Below are 18,882 nucleotides of genomic sequence, written 5' to 3' on the forward strand. Positions count from 1 at the left end.
TGATATTGTGGACAATCTATCTTGTGATGATCCCCTCCACATGTCCAACACCACATGGGCTCCTTATTTTTCTCCTCAGCTTGATGTCCCTATCATCTATCAGATGCATTGAACTTCTTAGATGACACTACATTCTCTTTATTGCTTGTACCCTAAGGTCTTGCTCACTTCTTGTCCCATTTTCCTTTGTTATTTGCATTACCTTTCCAATCTAGCTCAACCTCAGATCTGTGCTTCAATTTCTCATAACAATGCCTTAGCTTTTGGATGGTCTCCTCCAATGATATAGACTCATCAAACTCAATCATGTCTTTGAATGCAACTAGTAATCCACTAATGAACCTTTGAACCTTGGCCTTCTCCTCTGTGAGGCAAGGCACATACCTCAGTAGCTCCAAGAACTTGCTAGTGTACTCATCATCTGTCACAGACCCCATCTTCAGCTCATATAATTAACTTTCCCTATCATCAAAGTATCTCTTCGGTAGATACTTCTTCTTGAATAGCCTCTCGAACTCATTCTAAGTCAAGTCCTCCTCATGAATACATCTGACATTCTTCACATCTTCCCACCAAATATTTACTTTAGTTTGATACTGAATATAGCTACTCTGGCTTTCATATTCTCTGAATAGTCATGCAACCTGAAGAACTTCCTCATAGCAATCAACCATGCCTTTGCATCTTGCGATTTCTTCATATCTCCATCAAAAGTAGGAGGCTTTGCTTTCTTAAACTCATATGGCAAGTATCCCTTATCACTCCTCATGTAAGGATGATAATGATGATGATCATAGTGCCTATTTGAAGCAGAACTAGAATAGTACCTGTGTTCATCACCTCTCCTATCGGAGTGTCCAACAATCTTCCATCTCTCACTATGTCGTCTCTATTTGACTTGTGACCACCACGAGACCTACTACCATATTCCCCATTAGTTATGTCCTCATGTTCATGGCTGATCTGATGTGGTCCCTATCACTGCAAATCTGACAAACTCTAAAGTATTATTGCATTTACCTATGCTTGTTTCTCCTGTGCATGTATGATTTTTTCATTATCTACCTTACAACTCCTTATTTATGCCTTTAAGCTTCTCATTGTGTCGGCTAGATCAGAAGAGTGCCCAACACCACGCTTCATCTGATCCATAGGCAGAGTCTTGGGAGATGTAGTCTACCATCTTGCTAGTCATCTTTGATATTATTCCTGCAAGGTATATCATGTGAGCTAAAACGAAGTCACAATAAACCAACGTACCTTAGCATAGTTCACGGAGGATATCTCATCTACAAGATCAACAAATCAATGCAATGCATGTATAACAGAGTCACAACAACATATAGAAATATAACTCATAAGCATATAACCTTATAGCCATCATTCTAGTTAGAATCTAGTCACCGATGCATGACCATGTCAACCACACATACCATGACCTCATGCATGACTACTTCAAGCATACCAATATATGTAGACAACGCACAACCATAAACGTAGACAATACACCGACACATATGTGAACAACACACAAGCCTAAACATGGACCACACACACGCATAAACACATATAACCAAGCATAAATAAGCAATACTTGTAACAACAGGTAGTAACATGTAACCAATCATACAAGAACAATACATGTAAGCGACATATAACAACATGTAACGAATCATATACTCATGACAATGCACTCCACAACAACACCATCAACTTCCACATGGAAACATCACCACAACCATTATCAACACCATGCAAATGCAACAAGCACATGGTCTCACAACATAAGAAACACATATGCAAATGACCTAATTCATGACCAACACACCCAACCCATCAAGTCCGAAGGGTGAACCATGCTATGATACCACTTTGTAACACCCTCCTCCCACATCTAGTCAAGTAACCAACCAACCGGGGTAAACATGTGACGAGAGGCCACTATGATATGATTCGACCTCCTAAGTCACGTTAAGGAAGTGGAACTGAAAGAAACACACCATACAGACCTTCAACATCAGCATTAGGACCCTTAGGAACCATCCCAACCTTTCTTCCAATCGACCCTTGGGTCCCACAGAGATTTTAGACCACTTGACCCCCAGATGTTCCCATGATATGGGCATGACAACGTCCAGGAGACTCTAGATTCTCTCATGACAAGGCATGCCATCATCTAGGGACTAAATTGCACAGTGTTGTGCCAACGTCCCTAGGATTTGAACCACTTTTTCAGGCACAGAGTCTAGGTCACAATCCAGAATTGAATGAAACTCTTAGAACAACAAGATAACAAGGAAATGAAAATACAAATGAAATTGCTTGATTAAGACCTTGACTGGACCTCTACTAGCCATGACAGGCATTTTCTCAAACATATTATGCATATGTAATCTATCGGTGTAATTGATAGATCTAAGCATAGTGGTCTCATACTCATCTGAGAATTGATAATAAGCATTGATGCCTCAACACATTAGCTTCCATTTCATCCATTAGGTCATAGATACATTGTTCATTCATTTACAAGTAAAAAACATGATGAGAGCCATACATAGCGACTGTCATAAAACACGTACATAACCAACATAATAGAGACACAAATGCGAAGGAAATCACAACCATATGATCCACATATAAACCAGTATAATACTCATAAAATAAAAAGGAGAAATAACCTCATATTATTGATGCAATGGCCAACTAGTTGTGGGACTTCCATGAACCACCCGACCGTCGACATGGCTAAGCCAAAACTCTCTTCAACCAGTCACCCTCGTGGCATATTCTAAGCATGAATGTGGATCTCATAAAACACATCAATCCAAAACCATCCAGGGCTTCCAGAGTCCAACTACCTCAACCCATCAAACGGTGATTCCACCTCACGTTCGGACATCACCAAACCATCACCAAATTGGTCTCTATCCAAGCCTTCCAGGGCTCCAGAGCGTTTGTTCCAACCAAGGCTCTAAGACTAGTAACTTAACCCACATTTGTTATCAGGCTCTAGAGCGTTTGTCCAACCAAGGCTCCAGGACTAACAACTCAACCCACCAAGGGCTCCAGAGCATTTGTCCAACCAAGTCTCCAGGATTAATAGCTCAACCCAAGTTTTTATAGAGCTCCAGAGCCTTTTTCCAACCAAGGCTCTAAGAACTAGTAACTCAACCCAAGCCAAGGAAACATGAGAACCAACCAAAAAACAAAGAAAAATGAACCCACAACACCATGGCTATCCAAAAAATGGCAAGGCTAGGCAAATCCACTGTCAATCGAGGTAATCCTCCACACCAATGACAGATCAAGACCAATAAAACCACATGCATATGCCATGCATGTCAAAACTAGTGAGGAAAATATACTTGCAACTCGGTACCTGCAAGAAAAACCTCATTGTAGTTGTTGGTCCCGATGTCCTCTTACACCTTCATGCTCTTCCTTTGCCTTCTTGCTCCAAAACTCCAAGTATGCCACATCCTCCAAGAGTGCTCCAAGAAAGCTTTAAGTGTCCAAGAGTGAGTGAGATACAGAATAATGAGAGAGCTCCAAAACTGAACTGAAAAAAGGTTACCAACTGATCCTCATAAGCCTTTTTATCAATTAGGCCTCTATTTTCTTCATTTTCCATTATTTTCCTTTAATTTCCTCCTCACATGCAACCTGTGACCTTTCACCTCCCTTTTCTCCTAATTTCCATTATTTTCATAAATAAATGTGCCAAAAATGCCATTTGCATTTCCAAAGCCTTAGCCATTACCTTTGCTAATTTCCTTAGCCATTAATAACCAAATGAACACCCACACTAGGATGTCTTGCCCAACATTCGGCTTGGAATAAGTGTCCCATCAACCGTGGTTATCATGTTGCCTTTATTAACTTTTATTACATGGAATTTTCACGAGGGTTGTTACAACTTTCCTTAACTTTTCTTTTGCAATGCTCATTGTCATGGGAAGATTGTGAAATTGCTTACATCATCTCTTTTCTTGATGATTTTTGCAATGGTTTGGATTCTTTATCTGAATAACCCCTTTCTTTTGTTGCCTTCAAACATTCTCCTTCAATGTACCCCAATCATACAAATCGAGGCCTTTGTACAAACTCTAATGGTTGAGTCATTCTGGTGAACCTCAGTATTGCAGCAATAATCCTGCAACTCCTGAGACTCCCTTCTTTAATTTTATCAACCCGGTAGTTCGTAACAAACTTGGAAGCGACGGTGTTGTATGCACAAGTACTAGCTATTGCCGCAACTGTCACTTGGTCAGCTGGCACAATTACGCTAGGAGCTTAAGCCAACTTCTATGAGCTCTGAGAAGAAGCTTTTTAACTGATGGACGAAAGCTAACTCAAAGAAGGCCAATCTACTTGCAGAAAGAAACTGGAAAGCTGAAAGGAAACGTAAACCCTAGCAAACCTTAGTTTTACCAACTGACCCTACTGGTGCAAGAAAAATGATGAAAGCTACAGAAAGGAATGCCATTGACTCTTAGAAAGGTAGAATTCATGTGACTAAGCTACTTCTGAAGTGAAATCTGAAAAGAAACATCTTTTTGTATTTTTGAGTAAGTTGGCAGAATTATTATGCATGCGATTTGACTGTCTTTGACTGTGCAGAGGTGGATTGGCGAGAGGAAATGCTCGGAGGAGGTTAGGAAGGTTCAGAGAGGGCCTAAGGGGTCCCTAACACCCTTCCAGAGAGTTTCACAGAGTTTGGCTATCAAGAAACCTCATTCGTGAGCTTCTACAAGAAGTCTGCAGGGGTTCTACAGGATGTTCTGGGATTTCTGCAGGATGTCTGTAATTTTTCTACAAGATGTTCAGAAATGGGATTTTGGAGGATGGATGGGGGATGGATGGAGGAAGAAAGATGAAGGAGTGGGTATGGAGGTGAGATAGGGGTGTGAGGAGGTCCAAGACTTGGGGAATGGAGCTGAGGTGTGGCGAGGATGGTTGGATTTGTTCAAGGGAGAGTGAAGCAATGTTGCACAACAATATGGGAATTTAGGGCAGAGTGAGCAAATGGAAAACGTAAGGCAATGATTCTAAGTAGAGGATGAAGCAGGTGGGATTGATGGAGAATGGGTAGATAAAGAAGGATAATAGGTGCTCTGCAAGTTGTTTTTCAAACGAAACAAACAAGGATTTGGAAAATCAAAGACCTAGTTACGTTAGTCTATTCTAACCTAGATAACAGCAAAGAAATGGAACATAAGTTTATTTGCACTGAAACCATGTGAAATAACTTATGCAACGAAGAAATCAAGAATCTAAACATGTAACCAACTTCTGCAAATAAGAATCGAACACTAATGCTTGCATGGCGAAGCAAAGAAAGTGTTTTTGTTGGCAGCAAGGTCACCTTGATCCCAACTCCTTATCCCACTGAGGGAGAGGTGAAATCAGAGGTGCTTGATGGCCCTTTTTCTGAATATCTTCCCTGTTATTAACCTATCAACTAAATCTGAACATGAAAATCCTTTTTTTTTTTTTATAACAAAACAAGATTTAAATCTAAATAGCAGATTTTATTCTAAGAATGCAGCAAAAACACATAAAAGTAAACAAAGGAGGTACTGGACACTTGAGATGGGCCCAACCCCAAGAGATACAACCTCCTAAGAGAGATTTAGAGCTGGTGCAAAGTTGGATTCATCTTTATTGAGCAAGAAAAGAAGAGTTACATCGAAAACTATCCACAAGGGAAAGCTTGAAAATGTGCTGAAATGCAAAGCTAATCTACTGACTAAAATCGAACTACAAACTAGCTAACTTCTACCTACAAAGTGACTAACTGAAATGAGGCCCTAAGCCCTCTTATTTATACAAATTGAGGACCCCAACAGCCCTCTTAAACTTTTGGAACTCGGCTGCCAAAACTTGTAGTTAACAACACTTTTACTAGCACTTGCTCGGCTACCCTTGTGATAATTGATTTGGTGGCCCTTGAACTCCGAGCTAATGGTGGAGAATTTGAGGTAAGGGCCCATAAATGAAGGGGACACCTTCCTACAAATCCTCTCCCTTGTTCTTCCACGAATTTGGCTGCCAAGTGCTCATTAAAACCTTTGATTTTGTCTCAAAATTGACTAAAAATCTGCACAAAGCACCCATTAGACTTGTTGGCATAATGACTAACCCAATTCACTCTATTAGCATAAATATAATAAAAAACATGCAATAAACTAATGAGAATGGTGGATTAAGTCGAATTAGGAGGTTGAATGAGCCCATATAATTATCCATTTTTGGGGCTCATCATCACCCCCCTACTGAAAGTGTTGCTCATCCTCTGAGCAACCAATCTATCTCTTCATTTTTGATGGCCTTGGTGGCCTCCCTGTCATGCCAAGCTTCTGAAGTGATGTCCCCTTCTCGGTCACGAAACCATGCTTTTCTCTCTGCTTCTTCCCACTGCTTGTGCTCCTTTTCCTAGAGAATTATCAGCTTCCTGTAGAACTGTCTCAACATCCTGTAGAGAGGCCTTTATGTCCAACATTTTCATTCTTTCTCTCCAGGTGGATGTCTTCGAGCTTCCCTGTTCATAGGTGATGGATACCTTTGAGGGAGACCTCTCCTTTTGTGTCGCTGGGGTGTCTAAAATCGTGATTGGCTCTTTTGACGATGGCTGGGGTCTGCCATTTTTTATCCGCATGCTCCTTCTTGCCTTAAAATACATGGAAGGCTCCCTCTTTCACTTCCCTTTTTTCTTTGGAGATGTGCTTAGGGTGGCCAGCACAGCTGCTGCCTCCCTGGCTAAGAGCTCAGGTGATTTTTCCTTCTGTTGCCCTGTTTCTAGACTTCTTGTAGAAAGTCCTGTGCTGGCTGTTTTCTGGCTTCCTATAGAAACGGTTTTCTGGCTTCCTGTAGAAACGGTCTTCTGGCTTCCTGTAGAAACGATTTTCACTGTTTTGGCCTGCTTGGCTGGGGGTGCCTTCTCTTTTAATTTTTACTGTGGTTGCCTTGGGTGTGCCCTCACTTGCTTGGACTTTTTCATTCCTCTCTGCCCTGATTTGCAACCATTTCTCCCTTGGCATTTGTGCCTTTATTCCACCCACAGTTTTGGGCTCAACAACTTGGCCTTTCTCTTGTTTCTCTTCTTGCTCTTTCTGTGGTTGTCTGTCCTGGGTTTCCTTACCCTTGGCTTTCTCTTCTGCCTCAATGTGTGTCAGGCCAGGGTAACTCCAGCAATTAATGAGCGCAAGAAACAACTGGTGATTTTATTCATTTAGACAATTGTTATTTATACATATACAAAACGAATCAGTTCATCTTCTAGATGACTGTCCAGCTTCACCTCATCCGTTTCGGATTAGGTGTCAACATTCCCCCCCTTAATCTGAAGGGATGTTGGTGAGTCCAAGCATCGTTCTGAATCTTTCAAGCTTTTCTCTTCCAAGCGCTTTGGTGAAGATGTCTGCAATTTGCTTGTTTGTGGAACAATGATGGAGATGGATTGTTTTGGCCTCAACATGATGTCGGATCAAATGATATTTAGTATTGATGTGCTTAGTACGATCATGGAACTTTGGGTTCTTGGCCAACTTTATTGCAGAGGTGTTATCAATCATGAGTGGAGTTGATTGTATTTGTTTTACCTGCAAATCTTTAAGAATTTTCCTGAGCCACACAATTTCTTTCGTTGCTTCAGCTGCTGCCACATATTCTGCTTCTGTTGTGGAATCTGCTGGTACTAATTGTTTGCGTGATCTCCAGGAGACAGCTCCCGATCCAAGACTCATAGCATATCCTGAAGTAGATACCCCAGTTTCTTTGTCTCCATCGAAGTCTGAATCAGAGTATCCAATCAAGTTGAAGTCGTCCACCTGTGTATACTTGATTCCAAGGTCTTGAGTTCCCTTCAAGTACCTTAGAACTCTTTTTGCAGCAGACCAATGTCCCTCACAAGGCTTTTGCATAAACCTGGAGAGGATTCCAACAGCAAATGAAATGTTTGGTCTGGTAGTAGTGAGGTAGATGAGACTTCCTACAAGCTGTCTATACTTTGTTGCATCCTCAAATTCCTTTCCTTCAATAGATGTGAGCTTCAAGTTTTGTTCCATTGGAGTAGAAAGGGGATTGCACTCTGTCATGCCAAATCTGTTTAACAAATCTCCAATGTATTTCTTTTGAGAAATAAATATGGACTTTGGATGTTGGGTTACTTCAATGCCAAGATAGTAATGAACATAGCCCAAATCAGTCATTTCAAAAAAAATTCCTAATTCTTTCTTTATGGATGCAATATAGCTTTCATTGTTCCCTGTCATTAAAAGATCATCTACATATACCACAAGATATACAACTGTTTTGCCAACTTTCTTGACAAATAAAGTTGCATCATCAAGATCAAAATGTTTGAAGTTGAGTTTCAGAAGATGCTCAGTTAGTTTTTCATACCAGGCTCGTGGTGCTTGTTTGAGGCCATACAAGGACTTCACAAGTTTGCATACTTTGTGTTCATGTCCTTTCACAGCAAATCCTTCAGGCTGGGACATAAAAACATTCTCTTTTAGATCTCCATTCAAGAATGCAGTTTTTACATCCATTTGATGGACTTTCCAACCGTTCTGAGCAGCTAGTGCAAAGAGTGTCCGGATGGTGGCCCATTTTGCTGTGGGAGCAAAAGTTTCCTCATGATCGACCCCTTCCTTCTGTGCAAAACCTTTTGCCACAAGCCTAGCTTTGTGCTTGTCAAGTGAGCCATCAGCTTTGTACTTGTTCTTGTAGACCCGCTTGCAGCCAATTGGTTTGGTTCCAAATAGAGGATCAACCAGCTTCCAAGTGCCATTCTTTATGAGGGCATCGTACTCCTTCTGCATCGCTTCTTTCCATTCATCATGAGAAGCAGCTTCTTTGAAGGAAGTTGGTTCAAAATCTGTAGACAAGTTCAATTCACAATCATAAGTAACATCCATATCAACAGGTGAATTAGAGTTATCTACATCACCTCCATCTTGTCGGTTTGAATTTCTGGTTCCTGTTTTTCCAATTTCATCAGGATGAACACTTTCAAGTGTCTTTGTCAGCCACTTTGGGGGACCTTTCTGAGATGGTCCAGGCTGTTCTGTTGATTGAGTTGGGTCTGAATCAAGATTGAGTCTCCCAATTCTATCAATTACATCACTTAAAGCATCATCCGTTGTTGGAGTGTCATGCAGGGGAGATTGTTCTTCAGAAGGAGATTCCACATGTTGATCTAGTATAGGAATCCCCCCTTCAAGATGTGGAATCTGATTATCAAACTCTTGGAATGATTTCGGTTTTGTGAATCTATCCAAGCGATCAAGTTGCCGCTCAACAACACTGTCAGATTTGGATGATTCAAGAAAAATGACATCTCTAGATAAAACAAACTTCTTATTTACTTCATCATAAAGGCAGTATGCTTTAGATGTGTTTGAATACCCCAGGAAGATACACTTACGACTTCTAGCACCAAGTTTGTTTCTATGTACCTTTGGTATTAAAGCATAACAGGTGGAACCAAATATCCTGAGATGTTTTACCGAAGGAACATGTCCATACCACAATTCATAAGGAGTCTTGTTTCTTATAGCACTAGATGGACATCTATTCTTTATATATGCAGCACATAGAACAGCATCAGCCCAAAACATTGTCTTTACATTTTTGAAGAAAAGCATGGATCGTACCATATTCAAAATTGTTCTGTTCATTCTTTCAGCTACACCATTCTGTTGAGGATTATAAGGCACAGTTGTTTGATGTTTAATCCCATGTTGGCGAAGATAGTGTTCAAATTCATTTGATGTATATTCTTTTCCATTATCAGTGCAAATAGACCCAATATGAGATTGTGCATCATTTTCAATCCATTTATGAAAATTCTTGAATGTTTGAAAAGCATCAGATTTGTTCTTCAAAAAATAAACCCAACACATTCTGGTGTAATCATCAATAAATGTTATGATATATTTATTTCCATTTGCAGAAGAAATAGGCATTGGACCACATAAATCTGAATGAATAAGTTCAAGCTTCCTATGTGCTCTTGAATGTGAATCATGAAAAGACTGTTTGATGTGCTTTCCTAGAATGCAGGCATCACATTGTTTATGTTTTCTAGGAATTGTAGGCAAACCAGCAACACCATTTTTCTTCAACAAGCGGAGACTATCATAGTTTAAATGTCCAAATCTAGCATGCCATAATAAACTTGATGGAAGTGCACCTTCTTCATGATGAGAAATATATGAGAAATGTTGTGCATGAGCAGAGGTTCCTTGCAGTTTAAGGAGTCTTTCTTCTTCTATACCCCTCATGACAAGTGAGTGGTCAGATGCCTTTCTTACCTCAAGCTTGCCATCAAACATGTGAATGGAGTGACCTTGCTGGCGGATGTGGACCAGGGACAACAAGTTTCTCTTCAGCTGTGGGAGATATAGAACATGATCCAGAAGAAAGTCTGGAAGACCAGGCAGTTTAAGCCTGATTGTGCCAAGCCCTGATGGCTTGATTTTTGACTGATCTGCAAAGTATACTGCTCCATCAACATTGTCAGTGAAATCTTCAAAGAAATCTCTCCTATGAGTCATATGACAGGTTGCTCCTGAATCAAGCAACCAGTCATTTTTCGAAGAAGCAAGTGAAGCATTAAACAAATCTTCATTTACTCCAATGTTACATTGTGCCTCAATATAGTGAGCGGATTCAGGTGCTTTACCTTTGTCTGTGTCATCGGTTTTACCTTTCTGCTGATTTCTTCTCTGCTCAACTTTGTCCCATGGTAGCTTGCATGTAGAAGCATCATGTGATCCATTTCGTTTGCAGCGAATGCAATGCAGATCTGCCTTTTCTGCTTGAGGATGTCTGCCCCCCCTGCCTCTGAAGTATCTTCCTCTTCCTCTTCGTCCACCTCTTCCTCTTGTAGAATCTTGAGCAGGATGCTTTTCTTTATGAGCAAGGCAAACAGTCTCTTCAGAAGATTCAGGGACTGTTTTCTTTCCAAAGGCTTTCTCTCTTTCAGCAAACTTTTTCACAAGAGTGTCAAAGGTTATATCTTTAAGATTTCCATTTGCTTGTAAAGACTCAAAATAGTTAGAGTAGGTAGATAGAGTGCTTTGAGAAAGGCAATAAGAGAGATATCCAGCTCAACCTTAGTGGATTTAATATCATGCACTATAGACTTTATTTCAGATGCAAGAGTAAGAGGATCATTATTTTTCAGTTCAAGAGTGAAGAGTTTAATCATGAGCTGAACATCTTCAAGTGCAGAATGTGTATCATAGAGTTCTTTCAGCTTTTGTAAAGCTTCAAAGGCAGTGGAATAGGATGAAATATGACGACTTACTTCCTCATTTACAGATGCTGTGATCAATGCAAAGGCTTTGCTGTTCTTGTTTTCCCAAATGGCGAGTTCTTTGTCTGATGTGGTGATCCAGGTGGATATTGGTGGCCACCTGCCAAGTCCACCTGGACCCCCACCATTGTCTTTCTCAGCATTTTCAGTTTCCTTAATTGTAGCACAGTATACTATTTTTAGCAGTTTTTCGGGTCCTGAACTTCCGGAGCCGTTTTGAGGCCCTAAACGACGTTTTTTTAGGAATCTGGGGCAACATGGGTCCATGGACCCATGTTGCCTCCCAAAGTGGTAGTACTCGGATAGATCTTTCTAAAGAGCTATTGTACGCATCAAACGGAGATCATATGCCAAAGTTACGACCCCGGGAAGTTGATGTACCAATTTACCCCCAAACGGGGCCCACAGTTTGGCGTTTCATCTCCTAGGGTTAGGTTTTGGAATGTTAAGGGTTTTCCATTGTTTCTCAACAATAAATAGGCCTTCGAGCCTCATTGTAACACAGTTCAGAGGCATGTAGCCATCACATCTCTTCTCAGAGATAAGCTACCATCGCCCTAGCTGGTTTATTTCCATTTCTGGTTGTAAGCATATTTCAGTATTTTCCATTAATGAAATGAAGTATTATTTCCGCTGCATCTTTGTGTATATGGTTATCTCTATAATTTGTTGCGTTCCTGTTTAAATCCGGATCAGTGGTATCAGAGCGGTCTGCTTTTTCTCTGTTTTTCTTTGCATGTCCCCAACAAGGTCGGGATATAAGGAGTTAGGGCTTGAACTGGTTGAACCTTTGCAAGACCAGCCTCGCAAATCCCGACGGCCTCCCATGGCGGACGAGAAGAAAGACGAGGGGGCAGGAGATCCCATCAAAATCTTGCTCGAAGAAGCCCTCGAGCGACAACGGAACGCGATGATGGACAGCTTTGCCCAGATCCTTCAGCGGCTACCCAGAAGCAACGCATCGGCTTCCAGCAGCTACTCTAGAAACGCCACACCCTTTAAGGTACAAGTTAATTTTGAAATCCCCATATTCGAGGGTCAGATAGACGCAGATGCCGTAGATAAATGGTTAAATCTACTAGAGGGTTATTTTTTTGTTCATGAATTTTCGAGTCGGGAAAAGATTGTTTTTGCTCTTCTCAAAGCAGCCCCCCACGTCAAGGACTGGTGGGAAACCTACTGCGAGCAGAAGGATGAAAGTACTGGCTCGCTATTTTCAGCCGCACCCACCTGGGATTCGTTCCGGGACGCCATCAAGGAGCAGTACTACCCTATCGGAAGCTATGAGGATGAATACATAAAGTGGACCACGCTGCAGCAGGGAAGGGACCAAGACGTGCCGGAGTTCACCAATCTTTTCCATACCCTTCGCACAAAGTTGGGTATCAAGGATTCGGAGCAACATTTGATACTCAAATACCGTGGCTGCCTGCACAAGTACATCCAGGAAGAAATACAATTCCTAAACATCCCCTCGCTCGGCGCAGCATACCGATATGCCGTCAAGGTCGAGCAGAAGTTTAAACAAAAGAAGCGAGACTTTGGGTCTGCGAATCCAAAGCAGGGGAAAGGTGCCCCTAAACCACAGAACAAAGGACAAAGCCAAGGCGGGACAGCCCAAGACAACCAGCCAAAGCTGCAAGCAAAGAACAGCGCCGCGAAGCCGAGAAAGGACACTGGAAAATGGTGCGAGTTCCATAAGAGCTCCACTCACAACACAAGTGAGTGTCGGGCCAAGCAGTCACTGGTGGCTGAGCTAAAGGTTTCAGAATCAGATGCATGTTCCGACTCTGAGTCAGAACCCGATAAGGGGTATGAAAAAGGGAAGCAGATCATTGATGCGGATCCCAGCACCACTGTTGCTACCGCAAAGATCCAGAAAAATGAACCCGAAGATCCACAGGAGGAGGAGCGTCTCTTCCACTCCCAGATGTGGGTAAAGGGCTCCCCGATACAGTTCATTGTTGATAGCGGGAGTCAAAAGAACCTCATTTCGGCAGAGGTCGTGAAGCGGTTGGGCTTACCGACCACAGCACATCCACAACCATACACCATTGGGTGGCTTCACCAAGGACGAGATCTTCGTGTGAGCCAGCAGTGTCGCCTTCCATACAACATCAAGCCCTTCACGGATGAGGTATTGTGTGACATTGCTCCCCTTGAAGTTTGTGATGTATTACTAGGACAACCATACTTGTGGAAGCGACATGCTGTGTATGAATCAAGGCCTCGTGCTGTTATTGTTACATTGGGAAATAAGTTGTTCAGGATACCAGAGGTAGCACCACCTGCCGCCATCTCTTTATTACTGCAAAACAATGTAGTAAGATCATCTCCAAAACCAGGAAATTTGTTTTCTTGATGATACGCCCTCAAGGAAAGAAGAAGACAGTGGCCGCAGCCTCCAAACGGGGTCCCTCTGCACGACAACTACAGATGGACAAGGTTGTGGAGGAGTGCGAGGACATCTTCACCTCCCCGACAGGGGTTCCTCTGCACTGTCAAGTCAAGCACTCCATCGATCTGACCCCAGGTGCGCCGCTACCCAATGGACCAATTTATCGGCGCTCCGTTCTGGAGAACAATGAAATCAAGAGGCAGATTCAGGAGCTCCTGCAGAAAGGTCACATCCGTCCGAGTTCATCGTCCTGTGGGAGCCCGATCGTGTTGGTACAGAAGAAGGATGGGACGTGGAGACTCTGTATTGACTATCGGGCGCTGAACAAGATCATTGTCCGTAATAGGTACCCGATCCCGCGGATTGATGACCTCCTAGACCAACTAAAGGGGGCGAAATATTTCAGCAAGATCGATCTGAAGTCAGGATATCACCAGGTACCAATCGAACCCTCGGATGTGTGGAAGACTGCCTTCAAATCCAAGGAGGGCCTCTTCGAATGGTTGGTCATGCCTTTCGGATTGACGAATGCTCCTGCAACCTTTATGAGGCTAATGGATGACATCTTGCGGCCATTCACCAACTCCTTTGTAGTAGTATACTTGGATGACATTCTGATCTTCAGCCAGAGTTGGGAAGAGCACCTCCACCACATCCGACAGGTTCTCCAAACACTGCGGCAACACAAGCTATGTGCCAATTTGGAGAAATGCACTTTTGGCATGACCCAGGTTCAGTATTTGGGATACATCATTGATGAACAGGGGGTGCATGTCGATCCAGCCAAGATCCAAGTCATTCGGGATTGGCCCTCTCCAACCACTCTAACAGAGCTCCGCAGCTTTCTGGGTCTTGCCAACTTCTACCGCAGGTTTGTGTTGGGGTTTTCTCATATTTCTTGGCCCTTGAGTCAAGTCACCAAGGGCGGGGCGAAAGCAAAATTCTTTTGGTCTGAATCTCAACAGAAGGCATTCAGGGAGTTGAAGGATCGCCTCTGCACGGCACCAGTGCTCGCATTACCAGATTTACAACAACCATTTGAGGTCGAGACAGATGCCTCTGACTATGCTATTGGGGCAGTCCTTACTCAACATGGACATCCAGTGGCATATCACAGTGAGACACTTTCAGACACAGTCCGGAAGTACCCCACTTATGATAAAGAGATGTATTCCATTGTACAGGTCTTCCGACAATGGAAGCATTACATTTTGGGGAAGGAAACGGTCATCCATACAGACCACCGACCTCTACATTTCATACAGACCCAAGGGAAGTTGCAGAATGATCGCCATCAGAAGTGGTCTACATACCTGCAACAGTTTCACTTGAATATCAAGTATAAAAAGGGCAGCACCAATAATGTTGCAGATTGCCTCAGTCGGCCACCGATCATGGCGCTAACCACCGTGCTCAACTCTTGTGGGCACGAGACTTCTGATTGGCCCCTTCTCTACAAAAGCGACCCAGAATTCGGCCACACATACCAGACACTCTTGGAGGGTCGGCATGTTGCAGATTTTCACCTCCAGGACGCCCTATTATGCCACCTCGGTCACCTTTGTGTTCCTTCAAGCGAGCGTGCCAAGATGATTTGGGAAGCACACTACAGTCGGGCTGCTGGGCATTTCGGGGTCGAGAAAACAGTGGCAGTACTGCAAAATTATTTCTTTTGGCCGAATCTTCGACAGGATGTTGGGAAGTACATCCGATCATGTACTGCCTGTGCCATTGCCAAACCGACCATTAAGAAGCAGGGCCTCTATACTCCATTGCCTACCCCTAGTCGACCTTGGGAATCCATCTCCATGGATTACATGTCAGGCCTTCCTTCCACTAAGCATGGAAATGACTGTGTTTTTGTGGTCGTCGATAGGTTCTCGAAGATGGCCATTATGATGGCCTGCAAGAAGAATATCATAGCAGAAGCCACTGCTAAACTCTTCTTTGAACGAGTGTGGGTGCACTTTGGGATCCCACAGTCTATCATCTCAGATCGGGACAGTCGGTTTCTCAGCACATTTTGGTCCAGTCTCTGGTCAATGCTGGACACCAAACTCACGAAGTCCACAGCCTTCCATCCTCAAACTGATGGCCAGACAGAGGTTGTCAACAGGATGATTGTGCACATTCTGCGCATGTATAACTCAAAGCATCCACGTACATGGGACGAGAGCCTCCCATATGTTCAGCACAGCTACAACCGAGCTCTTCACAGCTCCACTGGCCATAGCCCTTTTCAGGTGGGTTTGGGATTCCAGCCACTATGCCCCATTGATGTGGCCATGCCCCTTGCAGCTACTCACATGAATTCAGCTCATGTCCAGTCCGAAACAGATAAGGCCACCAGCTTCATTGAGTGCATCCAACATATTCGCCAGCAGGTCCATGACATTCTTGAGAAATCAAATGCCAAGTACAAGCAGCACATGATCAACACCGGGTGCCACACAAGTTTCAGGTGGGCGACAAAGTCTGGTTGCATTTGCAAAAGGAACGCCTTATTGGAGCCTATCGGAAATTGAGACCACTCCGATATGGTCCTTACACCATTACTAAGGCCGTGGGAGACAATGCATTTGAGCTCAGCATTCCCCCATTCCTTGGCCTGCACCCAGTGTTCAATGTGGATCGCCTTCGGCCATACTTTCCACCATTGCTAGACACATCCGACATTGCAGAACAGCTCAAACCCACAGAATTAAATCCAGATTGCATGGAACAAGCTGCAACTGATCGGATCATGGACACACAGATCAAGAACACTCGCCAACAGAATATCCAACTGTATCGAGTTGTCAAAGCAGGCCAACTCCTTCAGCAGGGCAAGTGGCTCACCAGGGAACAAGTTCAGCAGAAGTTTCCTCATCTCATGGAGGAGCTCAACGCAATGGGGACCATTGCTTCCTAAGGGGGGAGGAATGATCCAGGTGGATATTGGTGGCCACCTGCCAAGTCCACCTGGACCCCCACCATTGTCTTTCTCAGCATTTTCAGTTTCCTTAATTGTAGCACAGTATACTATTTTTCGCAGTTTTTCGGGTCCTGAACTTCCGTCCCGTTTTGAGGCCCTAAACGACGTTTTTTTGGGAATCTGGGGCAACATGGGTCCATGGACCGATGTTGCCTCCCAAAGTGGTAGTACTCGGATAGATCTTTCTAACGAGCTATTGTACGCGTCAAACGGAGATCATATGCCAAAGTTACGACCCCGGGAAGTTGATGTACCAATTTACCCCCAAACGGGGCCCACAGTTTGGCGTTTCATCTCCTAGGGTTAAGTTTTGGAATGTTAAGGGTTTTCCATTGTTTCTCAACAATAAATAGGCCTTCGAGCCTCATTGTAACACAGTTCAGAGGCATGTAGCCATCACATCTCTTCTCAGAGATAAGCTACCATCGCCCTAGCTGGTTTATTTCCATTTCTGGTTGTAAGCATATTTCAGTATTTTCCATTAATGAAATGAAGTATTATTTCCGCTGCATCTTTGTGTATATGGTTATCTCTATAATTTGTTGCGTTCCTGTTTAAATCCGGATCATGTGGGCTGCACAGGGTCTTTATCTTCTTCTCCGACACACACTCCTTTCCACAGCCCATTGTAGATAAGGGTGTGTTTTACCATCCGGGACCATTCAGAATAGTTCTCCTTGCCAGTGAGAACTATTCCGACCATAGAAATGATTGAATGCATTCTGTAAAAAAATATCTCTGCCAAAAACACTTCTGTTGAGAGAGAAAAAAAAATCCTTATATGATAGCCTTATGCATTTTATTTTTCTTCTAACATTTCATTAGCATATCATGAGCATTTCTTATATCACCATTTCTTTATATCACTTCCATAATATTATGTTTTAAGAAAAAAACGAGGGCGCTCAAATATATATCACTGCTCAACATATATCATTGTTCAACATATACCACTGCTCAACATATATCACTGCTCAACATATATCACTGTTAAAAAAAGGGCGCTCATATATATCACTGCTCAACATATATCACTGTTAAAAAAAGGGCGCTCATATATATCACTGCAATTGAAAAAAAATGCGCAATGATGACTTCACTATATCAGTTCACTTCACTGTATTAGTATTTCAAGTCCCGCAATTTCAAAAGCCACTTGCAGCCAGGTCACGCACAGATCATAAAATAAAGCACAAAATTTTTGAAAAAATATCTCTCACTGTAATTCGAAACCAACAATCCCCGCAGGCCAAAACTTAAGTACTAAAACTGAACTTAAACGTTTACTTTCTCACAGAGTGCATACAGTAGAAAACCCCTTTACCGGGCAGCGGCTACCATGGCGTGAAGCCCCTCCAGGATACCACAGTCTTTACAAAAAAACGCAGCGGTTCAAATGCACCAGGTTACCATGTCTTTTGAAACATCCTGGATTTCCACCTTTGCTCGCAAACGATATTTCTTCAAGTGGTCAAGAAGCTCATATAGGAAATGAATGTCGACGTCAGCGAGCAGGGCAGGTTGATGTGGATCTCCGCCCGAGCCAGAGCCGGTCCCGTCGAGCTTTTCCTCGGTCCGGATGGGGCGATAAACGAACAAGTCATACAGAAATCTTCCCTGGGGAGTGAGAAACGCCGTATAGATTGAGCCGCTGAAGACTACAGGCTGGTTCGGCGTTGGCACAGGTTACGATAGCTTCAACTCATCAACGCATCAAGGTAACGGAGCAGCGTTCCAGGGAATACATGAACGCATCAACGCTCAGGTAAAAAATGCACATCAATTACTCATGGTCTGAGGGCGCAGTCTCCAGAGGCGCAGTCTCTGGCAGTCAGAGAGCGCAGCGAATTCAGGTCAGAGGCGCAGCGAATTCAGGTCAGAGGGGCAGCGAATTCAGGCAAAGGCAGAGGCAGAGCCAGGGAATCACGCCAGAGCAGCTCTCAAGACAGGAGTTACTACTATTTTAGGGACTGGGACCTGAGCTCTGATACCATGTCAGGCCAGGGTAACTCCAGCAATTAATGAGCGCAAGAAACAACTGGTGATTTTATTCATTTAGACAATTTTTATTTATACATATACAAAACGGATCAGTTCATCTTCTAGATGACTGTCCAGCTTCACCTCATCCGTTTCGGATTAGGTGTCAACAATGTGCTCCCTTTCCTCACTGCTGGATGAAGT

This window comes from Pinus tabuliformis, chromosome 6 (genome assembly GCF_031772625.1).
Source record: "Pinus tabuliformis cultivar Carrire ecotype Pingquan chromosome 6, CPIR1, whole genome shotgun sequence".
Classification (NCBI taxonomy): domain Eukaryota; kingdom Viridiplantae; phylum Streptophyta; class Pinopsida; order Pinales; family Pinaceae; genus Pinus; species Pinus tabuliformis.